Source organism: Chlorocebus sabaeus, chromosome 15 (genome assembly GCF_047675955.1).
Source record: "Chlorocebus sabaeus isolate Y175 chromosome 15, mChlSab1.0.hap1, whole genome shotgun sequence".
In the NCBI taxonomy this organism is placed as follows: domain Eukaryota; kingdom Metazoa; phylum Chordata; class Mammalia; order Primates; family Cercopithecidae; genus Chlorocebus; species Chlorocebus sabaeus.
In genome coordinates, this window is record NC_132918.1 from 75,447,309 (window position 1) to 75,462,249 (window position 14,941).

Sequence of the window (14,941 nt, forward strand, 5' to 3'; positions counted from 1 at the left end):
GAGAGAGAGAGAGAGAGAGAGAGAGGGAGAGATAGAACCACCAGCATCATGAAGTATGGGAAGGGTGATGGGTCATTTTAAGAAGTGTATCTAGCAGAGAAGTAATCCTTTGTATTTCTATAGCCCAAGCATGAGAATAACAGAATCAGAAAATCCCAGAGCCAGGAATTACCTCACAGGTTTTATTCAGATTATGTGATTGCATTTCAAACTGTCTGGGTGTTAACTGAGCACAGGGAAACCACTTCTGACCTTGTCAGAAGCTCTATTGGTTTTAAAGCACTTACTCCTCACATTGAAGCAAATCTGACTTCACAAAGTATCTCCTCATCATTCCTAGCACGTCCCTCTGGAAAACATTAAGTTTCTTTTCTCATTCACAGGAGAGGATTAAAATATTTAAACATAGTTTTTATTTTCTCATCAATTTTTTCTTCCTTGGGACAAACATCCCTTCCAGAACATTTTGGTGAATATTAATGAGTTATAAAGTTTAGGACACTTAAGAGTCAACAGGGTTAGTGAAAATAACGTTTGCTTGAAATCTGACCAGCATTATATTAAAATGTGGCAAGGCTCATTGGAGCCTATCACCTGAAAAAAACCCAAAAGATCTTAGGCCTGGAACAGCCATTCAGAAAAATAGAGTATTGCACAGTTGCCCTTTCAGGTACTGATGACTACAGACCATGAAACCAGGAACTAATTTCTAAGACATGAATCCAATTTCCTTTTCTCTAGGTCAATTTCCTTTTGAATTGACACTAATTAAGACAGACGTTATACTAAATGGCGTTCTGTATTTGGAAAAAATGAGTTTTTATTTAGATTTTATTTTGCAGGGAATCTATTGAAATGCTACTTCCTTTACCTTTGAAACAGTTCTAAATGAAAAGAACGCATTATTGAAATCTAGTTTCCCTGACTGAGAGGAGAAATTAAATACTAAAACACAGGAAACTTCTCTCTCCATCTCAAGTTTCAGTCCTGGAGGCCGGATTCTAGTTAGGATTTTACTCCTGTTTATAAAGCAGAAGTAATAAAATAACTCTGGCTGATCTTTAAAAGAGTATTGCAGTTGATAGAAAAGACAGGCCTCAGTTACAACTATTAAAATAAAATGAGAGAAAAGGGAAAGAACAATTGCCTAGAGCAGCTATTGCAGTTAATACATTGTCACTATAATATTGGAGGCTATCGGAATTACCCCTAGACATCCTGGAAGTCTTAATAGATTTCCAAGTTTTTCTGAAAGACTGCATCTGAAACAATTAAAACACAGGTTAACTTTTGCCATCTTTTATTTAAACAGCAGTAGTTACATGTGAAGTTTGGAACACCCAAAAACATTGTATTTGGATCACATTGTGATCCAAAAACATTGTATTTGGCTTAACTTTTTTTTTTTTATCAGTTAATCATTGCCACAAAAATGCTGCTCAATTACAATCAGATATCATTGCATATCTCTATAAATGGTTAAAATTGTACAATCTGACAATATCAAGTGTTAGTGAGGATGTGGAGCAACTGGAACTCTCATAAAATCCTGGAGATAATGCAGAATGGTATAGACACTTTGGGGAATAGCAGTTTCTTATATACTTTTGTATGATCCAGTGATTGTATTCTTAGGTATTTACTCCAAGCTAAGTGAAAATATGTTCATATCAAAAGTTGCACATAAACATTTACAGCACCTTTATTTATATTGCCCCAAACTGGAAACAACCCATCATCCATAAGCTCCAGAATATATAAACAAACTGTGGTGCAGCCACACAATGGGATACCGTTTAGCAATTGTAAGGATAAATTACTGATAAGTGCAACAACACAAATTGATCCCAAATGGATTATTCTAAGTAAAGGCAGACACAAAAGGCTGCATACTGTATGATTCTATCTATATGACAGTCTGGTAAAAGCAGAACTATAGAGACAGAGAGAAGATCAGGGATTGACAGTCACTGGGAGTAGTAGAGGGGACTGGCTACTAAACATAAATGAAGGAACCTTTGAGGTGATAAAAATGTTTTATGTCTTGTTTGTAGTGATGGTTAGATGCCTGTATACATTTTTTTCAGAATTTATAATATGGTATACTAAAAGAAAGGATCATCTTGCCTATAAATGATATCTTTGAAAACCTCACTTATACAGTTCTGCCCAATAAACCACTCCAAAAGGCAGTGGCTTAATATACCACTTGTCTAGGATATGTGAGTTGGCATTTAGGTTGTGGACTTGGCAGTATACAGATGTGGCAGTTCTGTTTCTTTCTACAGGCCTGCAGATTTGGGTCTGATCTGCAAGCCTCATCCTCCTTCGGCCTTCAGGATACCTAGGACATGTTCTTTTCATGCCAGCAGTAGAGGCACAACAGAATAAGCCTACCCACGGAAGAATATTTCAAGTGTTTGCTTGCATTACATCTGCTAAAACCCTTTTGCAAAAGGAAATCACGTGACTTAGCCCAAATTCAAGAGGTAAGAAAGTAATGTCCACTGCTAATAACAAAGAACTGCATGGCAATGTGAAAATGAAGTATTGGAATAATAACCTAGTCTTACCGAAGGCTCTTTACTGAATTACAATTTAATAGTATATCCTTATGTTTCTTTAAGGATGGCAAGGAATAATATAAAATCATTTTTACTTTTTCTGCATTATTACTGTTAAAGATTTGTCCTTTAGAATTTAGAGTAGAAACTGATACTCCATTTTCTGAAAAATAATATAGTTGCTTTTACCAGGCAATTAAAAGCCTATAATTCATTTTGATTTCTTTTCATATTGGTTACCAGGAAGCTCAAAGCCAATTTCACTGCTCAGTTGAGACAACCATAATATTCCATGTTCCTTGGATGTTTCTTCTTGCTCTGCATGATTCATAAGCTCTTTTTGGATCTTTTATGTATTTGTATTTGCCTTATTCTGTATGTGCTTTTATTGCAAGTTTCTCAAATATATTTTGAAAATAGGCAGACATTTTGAAGAGGGAGGATCATAAATAAAGCAAAGAATATTGACTAGGGAAGGGTAGAATATCTACACTCTATCTCCTTGGAAAATACTATGTGAACTTTAAGATCTCTTGATCTCTTTGTGTCTTGATTTGTTAATCATTTTATAAGGCTAATTATGTCTCTCTCTACTTACTTTGTAACATAATGGAGAAAACATGTGAAATTACAATGCATTTTTTTTTGGCACAATGGACTCTGATTACAAGCCATTTTCATTAAATGAATACACAAGTGTGACTTTGGCTCCAGAGAAAGCCTACATTGTTCTATAAATGGAACAAAAGCCTACTCTTGATTTCTTGCAGTGGCTTTGCCTGCCGAGTGATTCAGGAGATTTGTAATAAGCAGGAGAAGGCTCAACTTCAGCTCACTTGTGCTTTCAAACCTGTACAGAAGGATGACAGCTCTTCAGAGTCTGACAGTTGTGAAATGAGCCGGTGGTCTCAGGTTGATTTTAAGAATAAAGCTTTCCACAGTCCCAGCAAGATCCTGAGGGATTTACTGTGTCAAAGCCAAGACTGAAAAAAGTGTAAGGATAAAGGAGATTGGCTGGCCACAGAGGGGCAGTTTCTAGGTCAATGAGTCACTGAAATGGCGTATACGACAACCCTTTGGTGAGAAGGTAGTGAGGGAACACCAACCTGAGCATAATTAGTTCTCTGACCTATTCCTATTCTGCTTTTGACCTACAGCGTAACACTGGGCAAATGTCACAACTGTTTTGAGTCTTTTTTTTTAAATCATAAAAAGCAAGAAGAAAATGACTTAAATGGGCAATTATTTAGAATCTGTAGGCCATCTGAGCTATAAGATTTGTAATCTACTTGCGATCAGAGGACAGGTTTGATTTAATCAAAGTTTTAAGACCTACCTGTTTATAAGAAGCCTTGCGTCACACAAAATTACCTAAAACTCAGTGTAAAGTTACACCTTAGAGCTAAAAGAGAGAGCACTGCACTGAGGGAAGTACCATTCTATAGCTAGAAATTTGACCATTAATCAACTAGAATTCCCCCTTTGTAGAGTGTCTATCAAAGCCTAAACTTGTAACTGAATCCCTTAAATTGCATATTAGAAGTGCTAATTGGCTGCTCCCTAACGGCCCCCACCCCACCCCCAGGCCCTCTCCAGACACCCTGAATTAAAATTCTGAAGCTGGGGCCCTGCATGAAATTTTACTTTTAAACAAGGTTTTCAGTTGATACTAAAAGACAGTATCGTAAGAAACACACTAAAGAGAGTCTACCTGAAGTCATGCTTCCCAAGCCTGAGTTCTTGCTTCCCCAGGTGCACCCAACCACAGAATAAACATGGAACATCATCACACTTTTTTCCTTCACTTTAAAAGTAAGTTTGCTTGGCACAATTAAGATTTTTTGTTTTAAAGGATTGAATAAAATGCATAAGTAGGATGACTTTTTTTTCAGATAAAACAAGAGCCAGCAAAGAAATATCTTTGCTTGTCTTTCCAAGTATGTACCTTCATTTATTTTGCACTCTCCACTGCCTTTAAAAGGATTTAGTTGAAAAGTCTGAAGGACACAAGCAAGGATTCTGAAGAAGATAATGTCAGTGTTATAATAATTCTCCATGTATTTATTCTACAAACATTTATGGAGCACCCACTATATGGGAGGCACCTGGAGATTATAAGATAAGGTACTCGCCTGAAAGGAGCCTAGAAAGGATTTCTAATATTCAGTGAACAGTATACTGTGGGAGCTCACAGCAAACAAGAGATTGATTCTGACTGTGGGGAGGGGAATAGGGAAGTAGGGGATTTGGGTAGCTGTGCTGATAATAGGGGGAAGTTCAGCTGAAGAAATGGCATTTATGCTGGGCTTTCAGAGATGGACAGATTTAGAGCAATAGTGATGGGAAGAATGTCTTGGACTGAAAAAACAGACATGTGCAAAGAAGAAATGGAAGGAAAACATTTATTAAACACCTGCCCCCAAAGTTTCAGGTACTTCATTTATATATTAGTACTGCATAGTGACTCTTTGGGATTTAAAACTCAGTTTAAGTGATGTCCCTCTCAAAATGCTCTCTCCTAACACTTTTGCCCTTCACTTTTGCTACATTATCTGCATTTTCAGTACTAAATTATAAGTAGGTTCATATTTATCTGTTATCTTAATCTAATAGATGTAGTTATTTATCATTTGAAGTACTCTATTCAGGAAAGCACATTCAAGGCGTGGGAGGTTGGCATTTAAAACTCTATTCAGAAACCCACTTTCCAGAGACTGCTACTACCATCTATTTATCTCAGATGAATATCAGGGTTGGGGTTGTAAATTTGCTTAATGTATATAAGATACTGTCTTTTATTGGTGAAAAAAATGGTGTTCTATATACGTGAATTGATTGGAAATATTACACAGGCACCTCTGGCCTTGCATGGATCTAGCAAATTATGCCCAGCTAGGCTTACAGGCATGGTCATATATGTCATCATTTTCAAGCAATTCTTTGCTCAAACAGACCTAGGTTAACTGAATCCCACGATTAGAATGTTGTTGAGTGATTCCTTCACATAAAGGTGCTTGTCAGAGAACCTGAAAGGATGGAGCACTGAGACTTCATAGAGCTTGTGGAATATCTGGATGACCTACTTTTTGTACCAGCTTTCTAATAAATTTTGAAATGTTTGATAGACTAAGGTCTCAGGCTTGCTGTCTTTTTAACACATCACTTGATAATATTGTAGGGAAAACAAAACAAAACAAAACAAAACAACAAAACAAAACAAACAAACAAAAACCTATAGCCTTCACCTACTCTGACTATTGAAGGCAATAAACATTTACCAAAAAGAATTTAATAATTGTGAATAACTGGACAGATTTGGGGCAGTTTATAACAAAACCTTTGATTCAAATATGCCTTCTCTGTGCTCTCATATCTCCCTGTACAAACATTTCTAACACTTCCCTGTAATTGTAGGTTAACTCATCTGTCTCCTCCCCTTGGCAGTGAGTCTCCTGCTTTAGCAAAATGATCTAGTCAGTTTCCCATGTGCACATATTTTGGTGCTTTTCGATAAATAAAAGTGGATACCTAAACTTCTGAAATGGGTGAGATTTAGCTATACCAGCTTTCTCCATCTTCACCCACAAAATTGTAATGGGCAGTTATTTATTAATTATAAATCTATTGATACATAAGCAGTCACAAAAACAGTTCATATAAACTGATCTAAAAACTCAATCAAATCCCATCTTTTTGTCTTTCAGGTGTTCTAACCTTCACTTTACATGGGGAAGATTCAATTGAGAACACCCTGTTAATGAACAAAGATAGAATGCTATTCTTTCAGCAGGCATTTAGCAAATGGAATCCTCCAATTTTACAAAACCATTTAGAGTTTGCCTCTTGGCATCATCCCTCCAGGAAAAGACCATACACTTCACTGTATTTTTAAGTCCTGTTCATGCAAGACTGGACAATAGCTCTAAATACTTTGCCCATAGAGTTCACCAATGCAAAACTGTTTCTAACATTCATCATGCCATCAAGATATTAGTTGCACAAGCAAAATCGAATTGCTGATATTCACCATGCTGATTTACAAACCTTTGGTGCTGGTTGAAATAAGAATAGCAGGTGTGCTTTACAATAGTGCTTCTGGAGAACAGGCTACACTGCCAGCTAAGCCAATCAGAAGCAAGCATCTTTGAATAGCATGTTATTTGCATCTGGGTTGTAGCTTATCCAACCAGCATTCAGAGCATATCATTCTTTCTATGCTAAAAATATTTTAAAGAAAGTTACACATACCTTGAACCTGGCTACAGGGACCTTAATTAATTGGACTTTGTAGCCCCAGGACTTTGTGCAGTGGCACCTAGTGAGGGCCCATTTCCTATTTGTTAAATTAACTAATAAAAAACTACATGAGTAAACAAATGAATCACAGTGACATCTTTTAATTCTCAACCCTGTGTGATATATCACCAGTTTATAAATTAGAAAAATGACATCTAAAGAGACTAAGCAAATTTCTCAAGACCTGTCCACTTAAATAGAGAACTGGTGTTCTGACCTAAGTCAGACCGCTGCCAATCACAATCTCACCTGTTGGGAAGTTTATACGTTTCGCCAGCATAAGTTTATCTCCCATGTGCACAGAGGTATGGAAATTCATGGTATATTTGAGAAACATAAATTTGATTTGATACAATGGTAGGCTATAACAATGATAAATACAAGATAATGTGAAGATAGATGGAATTTATCTGACTTTGTTTTATAGGTAGTGGGTGATGCATCAAGCCCTTTTGTTTGTTTGTTTGTTTGTTTTTTGTTTTGTTTTGTTTTTTTAGTAGAATAATGTCTTAATTCCTGCTATGTTTTGATGGATCTAGGAATAGTTATTGAAATAATTTGAAGCAAAAAGAGGTAGAACGAAGTCCCAACAGAAAGCAAATGGCTAGGAGAATGCAAAAGCCATAGATTGCAGAAAACCAAACTTTAAAGAACAGAGTGCAGTGACTTGTAAAATGTAGGAAAATAGGGAGGGTGAGGAGAGAAAGATACTTCAAGTTGAATGTGTGAGTTACTGCAAAAATTAAAAATATAGATAGTACCCAGCATGAGCAAAAGCCTGCTGACTATCATCTAGGGAAATGTTTCCCAAATTCCATGCCAAGATGACATTTTCTTTAATTTACATCCTTCTGCTCAAAGACATGTATCCTGTATTGAGTGATCAAGGATCCAACTTTCACAGTTCTATGTTGAGTAGTCTCTGTCGTAGACTCTGAAAAGTTTAATTTTCAAAATGTTGTAAAAATGTCACACAATTATACTAATAGTAAGCATATGCTAAACTTTTATTTAAACTTATTAATGAGAACCAGCAGGATGATAAAACTAGCTCAAAGGTACATAAGATGAAATGAATGCATAGTCATATATTACTTCAAAAGAAAAAATAAATGCATGTCGTTGAATGACAAAACACGAAATGATCAAGTAATATTTATAAGTTAAAGCAAAAGCAATTAATGTTCCACAGTGTAATAAAACACAGCCTCTGTGGTTATCTTCTTTAATAGACCAAAGTAATTTGCATTGCTGTCAGGAAACAACTTTTTGCATACCTATGAGATAGAAATAATTGGCATCCATTTTTTTAAATTAATGTATTACAGAATTGTAACTTTACCAAGCTATCATATATCGTGTGTGTGTGTGTGTGTGTGTGTGTGTGTGTGTGTGTGTGTGTTCTAATTAACAGTAATAGTAATCTACACTCCTCTGGAGAATCAAGTCATCGTTAGGCAATCTTGATGCAACAGCATAACATCAAAGATCACAATAAGCTTTTTGTTTTACTTCCAAACTTTAGATAATATTCTTCATGGGACATTCATTTTGCCTGCCTACCAGTCACAATTTTCTGGAAACTATATCTTTCCCTTGATTCCATGTGCCTTTTGGACAGATCACTTTGTCAGTGAAATACAGTCCTACCTCTAGGGTGGTCCTTATCCCAAGGCTGAGAAAATGACTCGGAAGAGGGCTACAGGATTTGGGGTTACTGTTTTTCAACTTCTCTCACTTCACTCAGAATTTGCCAAATGGAGTGAAATCATGTGAGGTGTGTTGTTTACATTTTGTCAAATTATAATTTGTTAAACTGGATTTTTGGGTAGTGATTGTAGTAAAAATAAATTACTTGAATAAATTGGATAGTCAAACTATTTTGCACTGTCAAATATGCACATAGGGATTGACAACTTTGTATCCAAAAAGGATTCTATATAATGCCATATCGTACAATAAATTTTTATGTTAAAATTTTTGTCTTCACTTTTTATTAACATATCTTTTATATGCCAAGGTGTAACCAATAATTTTTCTTTTTGGAAGAGACTCTGTTATTCCAAGATTATATCCTACCTTTTTATGTTAAAATGCTTTGTGTGTGTGTATCTGTGTGTGTGTGTGTGTGTGTGTGCACATGAGGAGTGGTGATCAAGATGATAGATGTTTTTGTTGGTTTTATTTCATTCTTTCAAAATTTTTATTATTATTCTAATTACTTTTTGCTATCTTCTACCAAAAGGAAGGTTTTATTTCATTCTTAATGTTCTTACCAAGAAAAATAAAAGTGGGTAACCAAATGTCTGTTCCTTATTTTCTTATTTGTTTCCTTGCTTGGTTAGAGGTAACTTTCTCAAGAAAGTCAAGTCTGAAAATTATTCTAGAAAACCTCAGAGAACCAAGACTTGTTAATGATTCCCATTGTTCATAGTTCATCTCCAAACCTTGCAATTTTAGAAAGTAGAATTGTTTTTACTTTTTTAAAAAAAATTTTTTTTTGTTATTATACTTTAAGTCCTAGAGTACATGTACACAACATACAGGTTTGTTACATATGTATACATGTGCCATGTTGGTGTGCTGTACCCATTAACTCATCATTTACATTAGGTATATCTCCTAATGCTATCCCTCCCCTCTGTCCCCTCCCCACAATAGGCCCCGGTGTGTGATGTTCCCCTTCCTGTGTCCAAGTCATCTCATTGTTCAATTCCCACCTATGAGTGAGAACATGTGGTGTTTGGTTTTCTGTTCTTGCAATAGTTTGCTGAGAATGATGGTTTCCAGCTGCATCCATGTCCCTACAAAGGACAGAAACTCATCCTTTTTTATGTCTGTATAGTATTCCATGGTGTATATTAGAATTATTTTTTCATGTAGGCTAGTTTATTAAGGGTTCACTCACAGTAACTAAGATTAACATATAAAACCAAATTTAGGATGTAGAACAAAAATCCTGATTGATTAAATTAAATTTTAATTTTAACTGAGGAGGGGATGGCATAATTAAGTTCAATACTTCTTCCTGCTCCCCGTCTCCCCACCCCAGTTGCGAAGTAACAATCAGAATGGCTGGTTAGTATGTAAGCAGAACACAAGGGACATTGGTTCTGAGATTCAAGGACTTGATTTGTTAATAGCTTAAGGCTTGCTACTGGGACTCAGAGTGCTATGCCAGGGAACCTTCTCTCTTGGACAGTGATTGGGTAGACATTGCAAAATTCTATATCTATGTGCCCTTTATTGGCTATCAGGGTAAGGAAACCTCTTTTTCAATAACACATCTTTCTTTTCCCATGGGTGTAATACTTTCCATCAGGGGCTAATTTCCAGAAATCATGTACCCTGCTAAATGAAAGGGGCTTGATTACTAATGAAGTAAGGAACGGATATTGGAAGAAAACCAGTGCTATTTGACACACTTAGATAATTACAATTGTATTATTTATTTTTAGAGACAGAGTCTCACTCTGTTCCTCAGGCTTTAGTGCAGTGGCATGAGTGAAGACAGCTCACTGCAGCATGAACTCCTGGGCTCAAACAATTGTTCTGCCTCAGCCTTACAAGTAGCTTTGCCCACCTATAATTGTTACCGTTCCATAGTTAATACTATTGGGCTGCCTTTACTTATCAGGGATTCCATCAAATCTTCCATGTATTTTTTTTCACAGTTATGCTTTAGAAAATCTGTGAGTTAGATATTATCATTATTGTGTTTTTGATAGATGAAAAAATTAGAGGCCAAAATGAATAAAATTAATTATACTATATTGCACAGCTCTGAGATGGAGCTAGGATTAGAGCTCAGATTGAGCTGCTTCATTATGTTCATGAAATTAATCACCTCTATATACTTCCCCTACAGCATTTTGTAAGGGATGATTTTTAGCAAGCTTTTCCTTGCCCATGCACCAAAATCCTAAACATAATAATCACATGAGGTCAACCATAGGGTTGCTATAGATTTCTGGAACAGTTAAATCTCATGTGACTATAATGGCTCCTCAGCAAATATGTGTATATCTATATCAAATCTACATACATAAAAAAATTGTTCTTTTTTTCCTGATAAAAGGAAGTATAGAGCACAATTTTCAAATAATAAATATACAATAATGTCTATTCTACATATTCAATTCAGTCTTACAGGATGCTTTATTTGATATTTTGCCAAGCTCTTATATTAACAGCCAAGTTACCTACATTTGTAACTGACAAACAGTTATAGTTCTGACCTGAATGCTGGCTGATATCTTCATTTATGTTAACCAATGGGATGGGAGTGAAGCAACAAGGATGATAGGAACTTCACTTATTTATCAAGAATGTGAGAGACTTTTTGTTGAATTACATAACAGTTTTCAAGCACTGAAAGAATATTTATTCAGTCTTTGTGTTATGAACAATCTAACAGCTACAAATATGACATACTTTTAAGTTTAGTCTGTATTATTAACATTTTCTTAAGTCTAGAACAGAGGTTCAAAACTATGATCCTTTGGCCAAATCTGTCCTTCTTCCCATTTTTGTAAATAAAGTTTTTTTGGAATACAATCATGCAATTCACTTATATCAATGCCTGCTTTTGAATTACAGTGTCAGTATTAAGTGGTTATGACTGAGGACATAAGGTCAATAAAACTGGAAATATAGTTATTGACTATATTGTTGTGTACAGAAAAAGTTCATCAACCTCTGGCCTAACAAGAAAGGAATAAATACATGAAAGACAGGTCCATATTTGTAGTTACAGAAAACAAAACTTTCACAAAGATGAGTAATTGTTTAGAGAGAGAATATCTTAAAACACTTTAGAACAACTGTGTAAGTAAAACACCTCTGGTTGGTCTGTGCATGGATCCTGAAATTTCAGGCAATGTAAAAGACCATTTAGCCTAGCAGAAGATATTCATTATACTCCCCCTTGCTGCTGATTAAAAAGAAATTATTAATGGAAAGAGATATTAAAGAGGAACCAAGCCAGCCTTGGATAGGTATAAATGGTCTGTTGCCTGTAATTTCATTATATCAGCTTTTGAGTTTTACAGCATTCAAAGAACTGGGCAACTGCTAGAAACAGCAGCATGAAACAATTGTCAGATGAATCTAAAATGTCACCTTCTCTCTTCTGCTGCACAAAGACCCTAGGTTTCAAGGATAGCTTCAAGTCTATTTGGATGTTCACAGTTCTTTTTAGGTGTTTATAGTGTTCAGAAAAGCAGTAGATAAATAAAAGAAGATTGCAAGAGTAAATGAGGTCACGTGTGAGCTGTAGAAATAATAGATGTCTTAAAAAATAAATGATATTATAAGCAAAAGTTGACAATGTACTCAAAATGCAAGTTGTTACTTACTTCTTCTCTGGGTATACAGTACAATTACTCCTGGAATCAGGAACAGAAAATTATTCATGGTGTGTTTAATACTTACCAAAAATTCACAAATACATGGAATATTTAATATTGGCACAGCAGTGTTTCTACTGCTAAAAGCCTAGTTAGAGGTGGTACACTAAAGTGAAAAGGTTCTACCAAATCTCCTCTTACAGTGATAGTTGTATACTTTGCTACAAGGCAGGTTCGTCTGAGGTCAGCATCATCCACTGCTATGTGTCTTACAATATCTCAACTCTCTGGTTTTCTCTTTTGAAAATGATGCCAAAATTTAGTTCGTTTTGATGCCAGAGTATCATGTGGTCCTGGCATAGGCCTGAATTAATAAACACAAATGGGAAAACTGATACTGATATTTTGTGAAAAAGTTCCATTATAAGAAGTCATATATATAATCTGGAAAATGTGTGTGAATTTTTGATAATTATTAAATAAAAATATAAAGTTAGAAAGTTCTTATAGAGAACTCTCCAAGCTCTAAAATTAGAGTTCTCTATAATCCGTATGTCTAAGGATTCTGAAGAATCAATTTGACAAGATAGACTTTTTTTTTTTCCAAATGCATTTGACTTTAAAACAGTATATTTGTAAACAATCCAGTGGAAAGAAAATTTGGGAAATATTGGGTTAATGGAAGAGACAAATTCTGTAACAGACCAGCCTATGGGAGAAAACAACCTAGGGTTTGTTTTCTCAAGGTACTAGTGAAAAGCTAGTTCAATATCAAGTTGAACCATCACCTTCACATAGCTCAAAACATTTTTCAGTTTAAGAAATAAGAAATAGATCACTGCACTTTCAGAGTCTTGTGGGGACCAAAAGCTAAAGTGCCAACCTATTGTAAAAGGAGCTCTTCTGGTGTTTTCTGACATGATTGGAAATTGACAGTTGAGAATGTTTTAAGGAGAGGGCCTGTTCTTAAGAAACCTTGAGACCAGTTTTGCAGTCTGTAAGTGTGGATAAAGTCAAGTCCCTTTCAGCCTCTTTAGGGGCTTTATCATGATTATATCTTTACACTTACAGAGCATCTTTTCTCAAAAGGCCATCTGGCATTCTGTCAACTATGGGAGGGTGGTGACGGGGCGGGGGGCGGTGGGGTGGCGCTTGGTTGGGGAGGTGAGAGAGAGAAAGAGAGAGAGAGGGAGAGAGAAATAATGAATGCATTAGCTTGCCCAGGCTGCCATACCAAAGTGCCATAGACTTATCAAGAGGAATTTATTTTCTCACAGTTCTGGAGGCTGGAAGTCCAAGAACAAGATGTCAACAGATTTGGTTTCTCCCGAGGCCTCTCTCCTTGGCTTGCAGAGGATTGTCTTCTCTCTGTGTCCTCACATTGCCTTTCTTTTGTTAGCGTGCACTCCTGGTGTCTTTTTCTCTTCTTATAAGGACATCAGTCCTATTGGACTAGACCCCCTCTTTTATGACCTCATTTACCTTAATTACTTCTTTAAAAGCCTTATTTCCAAATAGAGACATTGGAGATTAGTGCTCCAGTATGTGAATTTTGGAGGACGGGAGGCACAACTCAGTCTATAGTAATTCATAATCATTATAGAGCCTTTTAACAGATTATCAAAGTATTTAAAAGAGAGTAAATTGAAAATATTATCTTTCTACCAGTTAGAATTAATAACTTTAGCTTAAGTTGAATGCCATTACATCTCTCCAACCATTTGGATGAGTCAGTAGCTTGACAGAGAACAAGATGAATAGTTTTCGGTCTATAAAAAATTGAACCATAGTGTATACTTTTTAATTAAATAATTTGACATTTTACTGATGTGATATTTTACCTTAGTTTAGTTGTTTTTAAAACCAGTGCATAAAAGCATTATTTTTCTAAAGATTTAAAAACCATCCAGCAGATGTTTTTAAAACAGTAGAGTACACTTGTTTTCATGAATAAATGCTGTTTACTAATTGTTACGGACACTGGGGACCCTCTTAGCTAGACCAAGGGAAAAAAAAACAAAAACAAAAACAAAACTTGTGTATGTCAAATCATTTAAACCATTCAGTAAGTGTAAAAGAAAGTGCTCCTAGTTGCTTATAAGATCTGTTTTAAAATATTCTTTTATAGGACGGTTTAGTGTTTTGATCATTGAACAAAATAAGACATATGACAGCACCTAGCATAGACCCTTAATAGCTGTTTATAGTATGTGTTCAATAAATATTTGTTGAGTTAGAATATAAATCTTGCTTGATCAGAGATACATGTATTCTGCTGCTTGAAAAATTATAGAAAAGAATGGCAAATTTGGCATTTCGTTTTGAAGTCCTGTTGAGTAACTGTCACTCTCCTACCTGTAGGCATTGATCTAATGGAGGTGAATTTTACAAAGATAACTTCTATGGCAATCTCTAATTAAATGATGTAATTCTATTACACTTAATGTAGCAGAAAAAAATTTAAATTTAATAAAATGCGTTTAAAACCTAGGATGGTTTTTACCGCCAATACATACATATTACTTCTTAAAAGATTTCTCAAACTTTGTAGAAAAAGGTTATTAAAATAATTAAGATCTTGGAATTAACTTTTCTATATTAATACTGTGAGTTTTTAGATTACTTGCTATAGGAGACAATTAAATTAGGCTTTATAAATCCTTCTGGTTCCTCTTATTAGCAGTTAATTTTTGTTATGCATATGGATGCACATGTGTATGTATGTGTAAGAGT